Source organism: Cydia strobilella, chromosome 22 (genome assembly GCF_947568885.1).
Source record: "Cydia strobilella chromosome 22, ilCydStro3.1, whole genome shotgun sequence".
Lineage (NCBI taxonomy): Eukaryota > Metazoa > Arthropoda > Insecta > Lepidoptera > Tortricidae > Cydia > Cydia strobilella.
Window position 1 is genome coordinate 1,341,099 of NC_086062.1, and position 14,833 is coordinate 1,355,931.

General features: G+C 37.3%; 1 protein-coding gene across 1 annotated transcript in view; it reads left to right on the forward strand.

The window, feature by feature from the left end:
* The first annotated feature begins 305 nt into the window (after positions 1 to 305).
* LOC134751539 (uncharacterized) overlaps positions 306 to 14,833 on the forward strand; it is a 44,114-nt gene continuing 29,586 nt past the window's right edge. Inside the window, exon 1 of the mRNA XM_063686989.1 lies at positions 306 to 470. The gene's annotated coding sequence lies outside the window, so the exon portion shown is untranslated. The remainder of the gene's footprint in view (positions 471 to 14,833) is intronic.

Here is a 14,833-nt window from a genome sequence, read left to right on the forward strand (position 1 = left end):
AACTAAAGCATATTTTTCAGGGTTTGACAAAGTATTTTTCAAGGGGTTACAAAAGCTGGAACATCGTTGGACGAAATGCATCGAATTGAACGATTATAGAGAAATAAAATAAAAAATTGTGAAAAAGTTTTTTTTTTACTAAAAGTCACTGACTTATCAAACCGCCCTCGTACATCTATCTTTTCCAAGAAAGCGTCGAGCGAAAGAGACCGCCGTCTCCATCACGTCATCTCGACTTCGACTTCGACATTTCCGTTCAGTAAGTTCAGTTTTCCCGCGCAGTGACCAAGTGCGCGCGCAACCGTCCCGCGCGCGAACGTTTTCAAACGCTTACTCCACCCGCCGAATTATAAAAATTGTGCTATCTGTGTAAATAAAAAAATAAAAAATATTTTATCTGTGATTAGTTTTTAAAAAGTGGGTTTTAGTGTTGTGCCATTAAATTCAAGCCATTCAAGGATAATCGATACGTGAGTATATATTTTTAACTCTGTTTTGCGTTTTATTACGCTCTAACACGATAAAATTTTTAAATCTTAAAAATGTGACCGGAAATTGATTTTCTCTGGATAAAATGTCTTCAGCCTTGTACGGCGCCTTGGTCGCCGTTAGATCTTCAAATAAGGCTTTGCCGCGATCTAGCTGGCCTAGGACGCTGGGATACCTAGGTATACTAGTTTTCTAGCCGGAGGCTGACAAGCACGATACGGTATTGTACTAAATAACTTATTTAGTTGATGGGATCTCTGTTGACTTTCTAAAACGGCTTGTTCTGTTGAGTGTAAAGTTGTTATCAGGTAATTTTGAATCAGACTTTAATTTGACAATAAATAGCATAATGGCGATAAAAAAAAAACAATGTGTTTTTGTTTAAATCGAATCGAATTTTAGTGTCCGACCGAAGTTTCAGTTTCGGCAGGTTTCGGTATAAAAATCATGTTTCGTTTCAGCCATAAAACTGCCGAACAAGCTATTTGCCTGCGCCGAAACTTACTAAATTGTACCTAAATGTTTTTATTTTTGGTAGTGTCCTTTTGTCCTCCCTTAGTGTCCGACCGAGGTTTCGGATTCAGCAGGTTTCGGCGTAAAAAATATGTTTCGGCCGAAAGTTCAGTTTCAGGAATCTAGAGAATTAAACCGAACCTTCGGTTTCCGGAAAAAAACCGGTTTCAGTTTGACACTACCGAACTACTATTGCTACTACTGACTTAGGTAAGTACCTATAATATACAATACCGTACCTATAATATACAGCCTATACAATACACAATACCTATATATTATTATTTATTTATTTTCATAAACATGTCCGGCTCACAGCAGAGGCCAAACGCCAGGACATGGAAAGAACATTTCATACACAACAAAACAAACAATTCATCATAAATATCATAATTAAACATAATAAAAACAACATTTTATATTCGGGCATATCTCCCAACCGCCTTAGTCTATATTATAAGAACACACACTAAAACACCGAAAATACTTTACAATAGTTTATTTATTTTTGAGTTTTCTATAATTAAAACAATACAAATCTTATTCATTCGCTTGAGTATTTTTCCCCGAGTCGTGATCTAATGTCAATGTCATTATTCTTCAAAACCGCGGCAATACTATCTGTCACTTGTCAAACATTTAAAAAATAAAACTAAAGGATCGTTGGAGATATCTAATAATATCTATATATAATACGTTTTGAAACGTACTGGTGGGAACAGTCCTTTCATGCACGAGAGAGATTGGGCTAAACAGTCCTCACAGTGCACAGTGCCACCTGCTTTGGGCTGAATTTCTTTGAATTTTCATTTAATCAGGTTTCCTCACGGTGTTTTTCTTCATCGGAAACCGACTGGTAAAAATCGAACCATATTTCGTATGAAAGTTCCGAGAAACTCATTCGTAGGTACGATACCAGCCGGGGTTCGAACATGCGATCTCAGGATTGAAACCGCACGCCTTACCGGCTACCGCTAGGCCACCAACGCTTTTGACGGGGGCGGTCAAAGGGGCGATGTCACTGTCAACTATTTTGAAAAATTTACCTGCTCATTAAATTTCACGAAAATTTGAGAATTGCGAACTGTAAAGGAGTCAATTAGTGACGGATTGAACGTTCCTATCGCGACAGCATTGCGGCAACGACATCATCGCAATTAATTAAGGAAATTTTCAGTCATTTGGGTTGTTTTCATAACCATCCTTTTAATAATTACCTAAAGCCTGACCAACTAACCGTTGGGAGGAACGCGCGGAGATGAGACCCGAGTGGCGTCGTAACCTGCGGGAAGGCATGGCAAAGCACGACGAGCTCTGGTTGGATCACCTTAACCAGAAACGAATTCGCTGAGCTCCTGGACCACCCCAGGAGTCAAGACACATCTGTGATCGGTGCGGCAAGAAATGCCGATCAGCCATTGGTCTTTACAGTCACCGCAGTCGATGTAGCCTGTAGACATCTCCTCAAATACCTCTAGTCGCTGCAACTATCATCTGTAAAGATGCTGTGGCCAATGATGAAAGCCTGACCAGAAATATATGATCATTGTCAAGAGGGCGCTGTTCATTCTACAGTTCAGTATAGTATGAAAAAATTAGTTTCAGTGAAATTCCGCAATATGTCGCGTGATCATATATTTATTTCTGGTCAGACTTTACAGAATTAAGTTTAATTGATGAATTTCATTCAGAATAATAATGAGTCACGTCACGTGAGTCATATATCCCAGGATAGGCCTTGTGCTCTTTACTCACGGCTGTTTGAGCGAATTATTGAGAAAACACTGAAACTGATGTGGGATGCGTCAGCGCAGGATGCAGTCATTCCCGTGAAACGCGTGAAGAATAGATCAATTGTTGAATGAATATTTATGTTACTTATACTTTTAGGGGTCAATATGTAGGTCATAATAAACAACTTTTACTATGGGGCAACCTCAATAACACTTTTGTGTTATTGTGTTTAAAAAAAACCGGCCAAGTGCCAGTCGGACTCGCGCACGAAGGGTTCCGTACCATTACGCAAAAAACGGTAAGAATGGGAGCTCCACTTAAATATTTATTTTATTCTTTTTTAATATTTGTTGTTATAGTGGCAACAGAAATACGGACAGTGATGGAGTCTCAGTAATAGTAGGGTCCCGTTTTTACCCTTTGGGTACGGAATCTTAATAAAAACAAACATTATCAAGGGTCTGACGTTTATGAATAACGCCATTCATTATACTCAGATTATCTCAACATATTTCAAAATCGGCAAGTAACACCCCAGGATCGAAAAGTCCTTGTGCTCCTTACGGCTCACGGCTATTCGTGAGCGAATGATTGAGAATATATCTCAAACCGCATGCGTCATAGATGCGGTCATCCCGATAATGTGAGCATCTTTATTGCAAATTGCAACACTGACTAATAAATCCCACTTGTAGGGTTGCCATACATCAGGATTTCCCTTGACATGTCAGGGTTTTTGGTCCCTCGTCAGGATTGCGCGGGACTTGGTGAGTGTCAGGGCCTTTTTAGGCTTCCGTACCCAAAGGGTAAAAACGGGACCCTAACTAAGACTCCGCTGTCTGTCCGTCTGTCACCAGGCTGTATCTCATGAACCGTGATAGCTAGACAGTTGTAATTTTCACAGATTTGTACGCGAGTCCGACTCGCACTTGGCCGGTTTTTAGAAAACTCAACTAATCATAAGCTAAAAGTATGGAATTGGGCAGAGGTTCTGATGTAGCTACAGCATAGGTATTGGTGGCGCGGCAAATTAGGGGTAAGTGGCAACAAAGATTTTTGAATAAAGGTTTTAATGGGCGCTTTTATTCTTAATCGTGGTAATGGTAACATTAAATTGTTGATAAAATTACCGCCCAGGAAAGGTCAGGGGTTTTAGGGAATTTAGGGTGACTTTAGCCATCAGGATATTTAATATTTTCATATGACAACCATACTCTACGAGACGAGGGTTGACACTACTGACATGATGAATAAACGGAATAAACCTGTTTCCAAACCCTTTACTGATCGAAATACGGGTCAGTTAGGTTGTCATATATATTATATGTTTGATATAGCCGGAAAATATGTTAAGTATTCTTCACCCATCCACACACACAGTAGTAACTTACTTAAAAAAAAAATAGCGAAAATAGGCTACGTCAGCCACCTGAGAGCTCACGATCGTCGCTCTCACTAACCAGAAAAGCCCAGTCGCCGAGGCCGAAACCGGCCTGGACAGGATGATGATGATGAGTAACTTACTTACTCCGTTGGCTCAGCGACCCAAAATGAGACTTGGCCTCCGACACAAGACAGCGCCACTTTTCTCGATCCTAATGTGCGACCTCTCGCCAATTGGTGACTCGAAGTTCGCGCAGATCCGGCACCAGCGATACCTGGGGCGTCCAATAGGACACAGTAGTAATATTCAATTAAATAAACTTAGTTATTTTTATATTTACCTTATACTCTTGTAGATTGTGGTTAATGGTCAATAGAATTATAATTTGTTTCTTTGAATCATATTCAATTGGCAATTTATAAAAGTCAGACATCGAAAAAAGACGATGACCACATGTGAACATTTATCATATTTAGTCATCTTTTGCAGTCTGCATTTTTGTGAAACCGCAGTTTTCCTCCTGTAAAGCGGTTACAGTTTTTTATAGAATCCCAATTGCAAAATATCAATTGGCCATCAAGATATTCAAGATACTTAACCCCTTAATGTTGGGACCTTCAGCCCAAAGATGTACCTCCTCGTAAGACGGGCAATTTTTGCGTTTACAATTTGGAACTTACTTTCATTTCTATATGAGTTCAAAACTTGAATTTAATTTGTACTTGTACAAGTACACGGGGTCTTACGAGGTTAACGTACGAAGACAAACCCAAAACCTGTCAAGAAATCTTCTCTTCTTCCTCGACCAATTCAGGTATTTAGAACATAAAGGTACCCTCTGATGTTCCCTTTAAGATACCTACCTATTGCCATCTGGTCGCAAACCGCACACGATCAAGTCTGACCGCAAAACAGAGTTTTACGAAATCCCGCTTATTCCAAAAACAATGTTTTCTGTTGGGCCGATGACATCAGCATCAGACGTGCTAATATTAAAGTTGGCGGCTCGCCATGAGCGCCGCCACTATGAATACACCGATATGACATATCTAGGTTAGAGTTCGCCTGATCCCACCCACGAGAGTAAGAGCGATGACCCTATGGTCTTAAGTACTAAAGATCTCTGGATAGATAAATAGATAGATATGGAAGTCTATGCCCTACTTCTCTTTTTAGCGATTTCATTTGTAAGAGCATTGACCATATAATTATAGGTAGAAGAGAGACATCTACGGAACTGTGGATAAATGTGGATGTCTTTGGACATCTACATCTTCCTCGTTTTAGCACCTGTACGTTATAGGTACCCCGGCCACATAGTGTGAGTGGGGCCAGACGTAGTGTGGCCGCGCTCCTCGTCATGATGCCGCTTCCTCTCTTCTTCATGCCCACCGCTCCCTATTTTGTCGGTTTTTTGGCGCGAGTAGGGCAGTGTGTGGCCGGAGCGGCGGAGCGGGCAACATCGCAGCAGCACGAGGAGCATAGTGTGGCCGTAGTACAGGAGCCAAGAATCTAGATCCAGGTTTTTTTCGTTGGCTAATCACTAACAAGTAGTCTTATGTCCCTATGTTTCAAAGTATTTTAACGAGGATGAGGCTTTTCCCAATTATTGTCTGAATATTGCTAAGGAATGAATGGTCTCCGTTTGACATAATTTCCTACTAACCAATCTGTCTATCTTGTCATTATCTAAGCACATACGAGTATTAACTGAAAGTTCCGTTTTATCCAAATAGAAACCCTCAATACCCTTATAAAACACTAAGTGAAGACTTTTTTGTAAGTACCTAAATGTCTGTCTTTGATTTGCAATAAGACGAATTTAGTACGAAATAACTGCAAAAATAAACTTATCTTCCCAAGGTTGTTGAGGTTGTTAAGGTTATCGTTTAATTTTAACAAGCTTAAGTGTCCCCAAATTACTGTATGTATTACTTGTAACTTGTACTGACTTCATGTGAAAATGTTCTCATTTAAAAAGGTCTAAAAAGGCCAAGGCTCTGCTGGTATTCGCAATTCTTGTAGGCCTTGTTTTTGATGAGGCCTGCACGAATTTAATTTTCTAAAAGTTTATTTAATGTTTCACTTGTTTATCCTGAGAAGACTAATTTACTAAAGGGGCCCACCCATTACCAATTTAGCAATTTTATGGATACCTAATGTGTCTGAAATAAAGTTTATCATTCATTACCAGTCCGTCGGACGATATCAGCCTCAGTTAGAACAAAAATTTGACAGTTCCGAACAACCGACAGGCCGATATCGTCCGTGAGTAGCAATTTTCATGAAAAATTTATGACGATGTATCTTAAAAAATAAATAAATAAATAAATATTATAGGACATTCTTACACAGATTGACTAAGTCCCACGGTAAGCCCAAGGAAGCTTGTGTTATGGGTACTCAGACAACGATATATATAATATATAAATACTTAAATACATAGAAAACACCCATGACTCAGGAGCAAATATCTGTGCTCATCACACAAATAAATGCCCTTACCGGGATTCGAACCCAGGACCATTGGCTTCACAGGCAGAGTCACTACCCACTAGACCAGACCGATCTTTATGATGCAACATTTGAATAGCATTTAAGTAATTACTACCTACTGCTTGTACATAATGTTATGTTGTGTCAATCATACTACCAAAGATAGATATAACTCCGTAATAGATGGATACAGTCTAAGGAAAAAACGTGCCTCGAAAATCAAGAAAATTTTATTCTCGTTCAGAGGGCGCTACTAGTTTTGGCCTACAGTCGTATAGATGGCGTTGACGGTTTCGTTTGTTATTTAACAATTTTAACGCATATCAGTGAAAGAACATGGGTCAAAATCATAAAAATTATTAATGCAAATATAAAAAATCATTTATCCATATTTAAATACATTTTATAGTATTTTTATAAATCTTCATTTTTAGTTTTAAAGTGTGTCGACAAATGGCAGTGAATTTACTGGGGTTACAAAATTTACTATGACAGTACTGCTCTAGTATAAGTTACTCTATGATACTACGTATGACGTTTTTTATAGTACAACCATGAATAAATTGTAATAGATGTACTTACAGATAGTAACTAAATGTAATATCTAGGTGCATATATAAAACGTAAGTTAGTGTTAGTACCTATTTTTTTATATAACGTAATACTGCATGCACTTCACTGTTAACTGGTTAGCGTTAAGGATTTTTTTTTCTTATCTTCTTCATGAATTTATAATGTATTAATAATACTTATATATTTTTTTTCTACTCGTTGAGTATAATCTGTGTATTACAACTTCATATGCAACACTACAACTTTACTCTTTTCAACGTTGGATAGTCTATGGCACTTCCGACTCAAGCATAAGAATTTTATCGATACGGTTTAGTCAAGTATAAAAATTTTGAAAATAGAACTTCATACATTTCGATAAAATATTTCTTGTTTAAGGAGACTCGATTCAATGCAAATTAGCCTACTTAAACACGCTGCGTCGCTTCTGCTTTGTGATTGGTTGGCCAACAAAAACATTTTATTTTATGTTGGAGTAGAAACAATTGCTTCATAAGTCAGAAACGCGCATGTGACACCCTTCATATAGCAACATTCATACCCTACGAAAACCGCTTAGCGTTGCTTGTTAGTCTCCATAGGCTACGGTGGCCAAAATCGAGAAAAAAACTGTCTTAAAATTGAATTTAGCAAGGAGCAGGTACCAGGGCCTCATGAGTTACGAGGAGGTGTCGTTGACCAACCCGCCGGGGGCGCCGGGCCCGGCGGCCGGGGCGCGTACGAGTATGAAGGTATCGCGGGCTGCGGCAGCTCGCGTATAGCTGTATACTTTTGGTTTGTTTATTACCTATATGATTCTACTAGTTGAAAGTTTTATTTTTTTGTCTCGTAGAAAAAGTATTGTATACAATCATTGTGATATAATCAAGCTTTTCAATCTCGTACCTTAACTTAAGCAACTCAGCAAGCTTCGTTGCTTAAACACGGTACTCGACTGAAAAGCTCTCTATTATATCACGATTGTATAAAATACTATTTATCAATGTCTCCCGGAGCCTTAAGCTCCAGTTGTATATAAGCTCCGAATAATCAAAATTTTTGTATTTATTAACGGTGTTGGTCACACATACTGTAAATAGTGTTAAAACTACTATATTTAAGTTTCCCTTGTAGTGATTGTTTGTTTACCTAAATAAATTGAAAAAAAAAAAACTCAGAATATATGCCCTTGCATTATCCTCTTTGTGTTAAAAATATTTCTGTGCTGAGTAACCAATGAACGCTAATGCTTTTAGCATGTTTGTATTCCGCGCGAGCTCGTAAAGATTTGCCAAAAACGATTTTCCTCTTATCTTCCTTGTTTCTGCTGTTGTTAAATCAAAACTGACGTGCCTGTACTACAAACTCGAGCCTACGATTCAAATTGACCCCTGAAGTTGACCTTTTCTTCGGGGTAATTGCGTGGGCAGATAAAATTTTTGCCTTGTTAGTCCACGGCATTTTTAAAATCAATGAGCAGGTACAATACGAATCTTGATCATCTCCCTTGCTTTATTTTCGTCAGTTACCTTTCTCAATTTTCAAAAAAAAAATTGCCTAACCCTGCCTCAATAATGGGATGGGCACTAAACTAATAGAGGTGACAAAAGCAGTCAGGGTCATATTTTTTCACCACACTAGCTCGTAAAGGCTTTCTTGGTACTTCAAAAACTGATAAGAAAGTGTATTTTATCCACATGTGTGGCAAAGTAATCTGATGAAAAATTTCGAGTTGTTTTCTCTTGTTGACCGATAGAATTGATAGACCACCAAACGAAGGAAATACAAGGGAAATAATTCGTGTATAAGCAAATGACATAGTTGTAGGGAATGGTGTATTAAACAAGATACAAAAAGTACCGGAGGGTGGGGGTGAATTTTGGAATGTTTCGCTTGCTCGGATTTCAATATTTGAACGAGGGGTTTAAACAACAACTTTGCCCCCTTGATTGTTGTTGTTGTTTAACCGCTCGTGCTAATATTGATACCCGAGCAAGCGAAAGACTCCAAAATTGAACCACGAGCGTAGCGACTTAGCGAGTGATTCGAATCGAGAAGTGGAATCTTAAGCGTTGCGAGGGTTTCAATTCAAGGCACGAGGGTTAAAAAACAAACTTTGCCTCCGAGTGAAACAAAAAATTTTTACCACACCAGGAAAATACTAACTATGAAATACCAAAAAATTTAATCGAATCAAATCCAAATTAACGTAATAAAAAAAAACATTTAAAATCATTATTTAAAAGTAAATTCTACCAGCTAACATAAAGAAACAACTCAAAATTTGCATCTGATTACCTTGCCCCACGTGTGGATAAAATGCAACTTTTCATTAGTTTTTGAACAATCAAGAGGGCCTTTACCAGTTGGTGTGTTGAAAATAACTATTTACACGCGACAGTTTCCCGTTTAACTTTAAAATTATTCAGGGTTCCAAGCACGATTCTTAGAAACGCTAAAACAGGCTATCGAATAAACCGGTTAAGGTCAATTCATACATTGAATGTCTTTAATAGTATAACAGCTGTACTAGGAATACAGATGTGTCATTTGTTGACTGTCTCCGAAGGCGCGTATGAGACTCAATGCCAAATGGTGGATTGACTTCTGTTTAATCTAGTCATCGCTATATTGAAAACAAGGTGCTTTTAAGCATATGATCTAATAACAAACAAAGAATTTTTAATATATATTTGTAATATATATTCTATAGACTACAGAATATATATTTGTAATATATATATATTCTATAGACTACAGTTCGGTGGTGGTGGAGATGCTGGGATGGGTAAATTAGCGACTAGTATTTTTGGGTTCCGTACCCAAAGGGTAAAACGGGACACTATTACTAAGACTCCGCTGTCCGTCTGTCTGTCACCAGGCTGTATCTCATGAACCGTGATAGCTAGACAGTTGAAATTTTCACAGATGATGTATTTCTGTTGCCGCTATAACAACAAATACTAAAAAGTACGGAACCCTCGGTGGGCGAGTCCGACTCGCACTTGAACCGGTTTTATTTTTTTACATTTTGACACAATCGAAATCATGAAAACCTTGGCTGAGGCAGATATCACTAACTTAATAAATTCGTACTTACGTACCTATTGACTGGTATTATTACTACTTAATATTTACATAGGTACATCGATTACGATAAGCAAAATTCTTTCTGTTTATCACTAGTAATAAATACTACACAAGTATGCAAAAATAGTCTATGAAGATAATTTACTCCACCGTCGCATAATAACAAACATGTTTCGTCTCAAGGTATCAATTTATCGTCTGTTGGCAAAATAGTTTTAAGGAGAGCTCACATGTGAACAAGTAGGTAAACATGTAAAATGTGAACATTTGTAACGTTTTATATAACAGCCGGGCTAGCACATGATTGCCGCGAGAGTATCTCGCCGCGACATATTAGACTACCCGTCCACCTTTAATTCATACAGAATAAAAGACGGGTTGTCTAACTCGCGGCGAGATACTGTCGCGTCAATCATGTGCTCGGCCTACAGAACGGTGTCCTATGGTGGTACCGTGCTCGTTCGGAAGTGACGATCGTCTATTTTGATCCACCTGCCCGTAGTGGCCGTGCCAACTGGGCTGTGATTTACAAGCTGACTCAGGTGTCTTACAATACAATATTTACAGCCTAAAGTGGGCTTGTGTAACTGATTGTAAAAAACATCTTACTCTTATCTTAGTCATCACTCTTATAAGAGCAAGGTCCTTAGTAAACGTACATTGGTTAGGTCTTCGTCCTTGTTCTAACGCAAAATAAAACTAAAGTGAACTACCATGATGAGATGAGGAGATTCCATCATTCATAAATCATAAAAGTGACACGCTAATACACTGAATATACATTCTTGGGTTAGTATTCCTCATTCTGATATAGTATGAATTTTTTCAAATGGTTTTTAGGCCTCAAACCATAATAGGCCTAAAGCCTTTGTTTCTTTTATGGAGAGCAACCATGTCGTTAAAATGCAACTATCGTGATAGTATTAAGGTTCAAAATGTAACAGCACATTCTGAGATAACGAGTTTGGGTAATGAAGGACGATCGGTTGCCTGTGTGTTAGAGCTGCCACATAAATTTGAACCATATAAATAGGACGGTAAAATTTATATTTAAACGAGTTTGTTCCCGTTCAGTCAGTAGCGGTAGCATTGGTAACCGCTGAACAAAATAAACAAATGCTTTTGTTTAACATTAGGGTGTGAGGTATAAAAGTCATTTGTGAAAATTCATACTATACTAAGATTTACACAGAAAACAACAAACAAAGTCCTACTCCAAGAGTCTCTAGTAAAGATTTTTCTTTTTCAAAATGGCTGATCGTACGCTGCTTTCTTTCTATTCGATATATACAAGTGGACTTTTTCATACTCATTACCGAAGAATATCCTTGTCAGTCCAAGAATGTCGAGTGACGGAAACCGTCAACCTGCTCCGTGCATCCGAGAAACCTTGTGTCGTCAATCAGTCGCGACGTATGCAAATTGCATCAAGCCCAACTATCTTGGCGATGGCGAAACACTTCCGTTTTAGACTGCATAATATGTTAATGTGTGAATAGATGACTCTCTATCCTAACAACTGTCTCCTTTTAGGTATGGCACTACAAGTCTTGTGTATGTGGAATCCATACAAAACAAGTATAGAAACATTTGTAATCTCTAATCTCTTATCTAACCTATACGTTTCCATATATGTAATTAGGTATGTGTGTAGCGATATTAAATTTTATAGCTTGTGTCTTGATATACATATTACAGATAGAATCTATCCTTAAGTAGGCATCCTAGTAACCTAAACGGTGGCTCTAATTTAGAGATGATACAATTTTAACCTGGATATGTTTATTTCTTTAAGAATTTATCGAAACGTTAAACCACTGCCAACTTTTCAATATCTTTTGAACTTCAGAAAAAGATATCCCATATGCTTTGCGATCGAACGAATCGAAGCTATTTGAGTACTGTAAAATAATTAATGTCTATGATAAGTTTAAAATGATGCTAGTATGTGATGAAATCGCTAACTTACCTAACCTTAAAAATAGATCTAGGTCACAAAAATTAAGAAATATCAATATACCAAAGTATGTATTACCGCCTTACAAGAATACCTATGGGAAAAGAACCTGGCAATTTCTGTTACCCGATACTCTAAATTCATGGCCTAATGATGTTAACCAAAATATACTTAATAACACACATAAGACTAAAATAATTTTAAAAAACATGTTGTTATCAAGTACAGGTGCGCGCCCGAGTTGTTTATCAACATCTCGGGCAAACTACTCGTAAATGCTGATTGCTTAACTTACCAGTATTTCCTTAATATTAAATTTAGATTTTAGATAGATACCTAACCGGAATGTAAACGAGCGACAATGGCGGCAGATAAACCGTACGCGGTTTTCGTTCGCTGTTTCCAATATTTGTACATAGTATTTTAAGATTGTTTTGGATAAATAAAAAAAAAAAAAAAAAAAAAAAAAAAATCTAAGAAAACTGTGCAAGTGTGCACGTGTAATGTGTACCAACTGCTATCTACATACTTATGTGTTTTATTGTGTAATAAATTATGACTCAAATTAATACCAAAATATAGAGCCTATTGTCTAAAAAATTCGAAGAAAAGATTTTGTTTAAATATATAATAAAAAATAGACTATTGATAGAGTTGAACCAAGATAAGTCTGCAACGATTTTGATACACATTGCAGGTTTGACGTATAAATAACACTTGCACTGCGTGTTGCTATCAAAATCAAAATCGTTGCAGATTTCTCTTGGTCTAGCTTTATCTGCGACATCCGCAATCCGCAATCATGTATCCCTCTCTTTTTGACTGCTGGTTTTAAGTCAAATGCCCAATCTAAATTAGTTCATCACGTAGGTACCCAAGAAAAACATATATACAATATAATTATTAATTAGATTACGATCAAATTGTTGAAGTCTAATAATCAGCTCTAAACAATATTCTAAACTCTAAAATAAGACTAGAACGTGAAACTCCTCAAGGTTTTCCTGTTCCCCAATATAAGCTACAAAATATAAATTCAAGCTGAATCTAAATCTAAACCAGTCTGCCTGCTTTAAATTCCGGTCGGTCCCATTTTTCGGCGACCTTGGCTACGTTTAGTCGCTAATTCATCTTATTTTGTTTATCTTCGTGAGTTAACACCCGTGCAAATTAATTCAATATCAGCAATTAGCAATTGTAGGCTCAGTCTCAGGAAACCGCTGTGTAAATTCGCAAATTGCGGGGATCTTACTCTTTTACTCCAATGAAGGCGTAATTAGAGTGACAGAGAAAAATACCCGCAATTTGCGAACTTCGATTTACGCGGTTTACGTTACGTTTAAGGTTGCCAAGTTCTACGACAAGTAAGGAGCTTATAGAATAGATATACTGCCAAGTTTGTGCAAAGTTATCCTGATCAGAGTCTAGTAACCTACTTGGCTTTTGCTAAAAGTTATGGACCCAGCAAGCAGGCACAGATAGACTGTTGCTATGCCAGCGGAAACTTGCTAGGGGGGGATTAAACTTTTAATGTTAAGCAAATCAGCGTTTTGCAAAGAAGCTTCACAAATTGGTGTATCAGCTAATGATATTAATGCTTCCAACCATGTTTTAATCTAATGCAATCATAAATATGTAGGTAAACACGCATACGAGTCATAGATTATGTCAAATCAAAATAGCTGTCTAATTATTGCGGTAGATATTTCCGTAGCTATATCCGTATAGAAAATGTCTTTATTCCAACCATCTCAACGATTCTATTAGATTTAAAACCATTATCCTTATAATACAATAATACGACACTCATTCATAGTTTTACGATGCCGTTCTCCTTGGATCGTGCCCTCGGTGACACCAACACACAGACAAACAACTGTAGGTGTGTTCGCACATCCGCTAGACTATTTTGGTTTTCTTAAAAATAGTTACCTTGGCAACTACAACAGACGAATTATGTCTGAGAGCAAACGGTTAGGTAGAGTTAAAGGTAGAGTTAACATTTTTGTAAGAATAGGTAATGTGTAACAGGGTAACAATTTAACAAATTAATAGTTAGACCCAGATAAGTCTGCAACAGTTTTAATAGCACACGCAATGCAAGTTTTATTTACCTATACGTCATAATTTCATAGAAATTTACCGTTTAAATTATTTAATATTTGCACTGCGTGTGGTTTCAAAATCGTTGCAGACTTTTCTTGGTCTAACTATAACTATTAAACATTTAAAAAACCCTAATCATAAGATTTTAAACAATTTTATGTCCAAAATGCCTTAAGTACATCATTTTGGAAAATAGCTGATACTCTTCAAACTATTGGATCGATTTTTATCAATCATAGCTAAGATAGATATAACTCCGTAATGGATGGATACAGTCTAAGGAAAAAACGTGCCTCGAAAATCAAGAAAATTTGACTCTCGATCAGATGGCGCCAGTACCTTTGGCCTACTCTCATATAGTTGACGGTTTCGTTTGTTATTTAACAATTTTAACGTATATCAGTGAAAGAACATGGGTCAAATCATAAAAATAATTAATATTGTCTTCGGTTACCGCGATAGTTACTCATGAAATAAAACTATGAAACTATGAAAAATCGCGATATAATCAG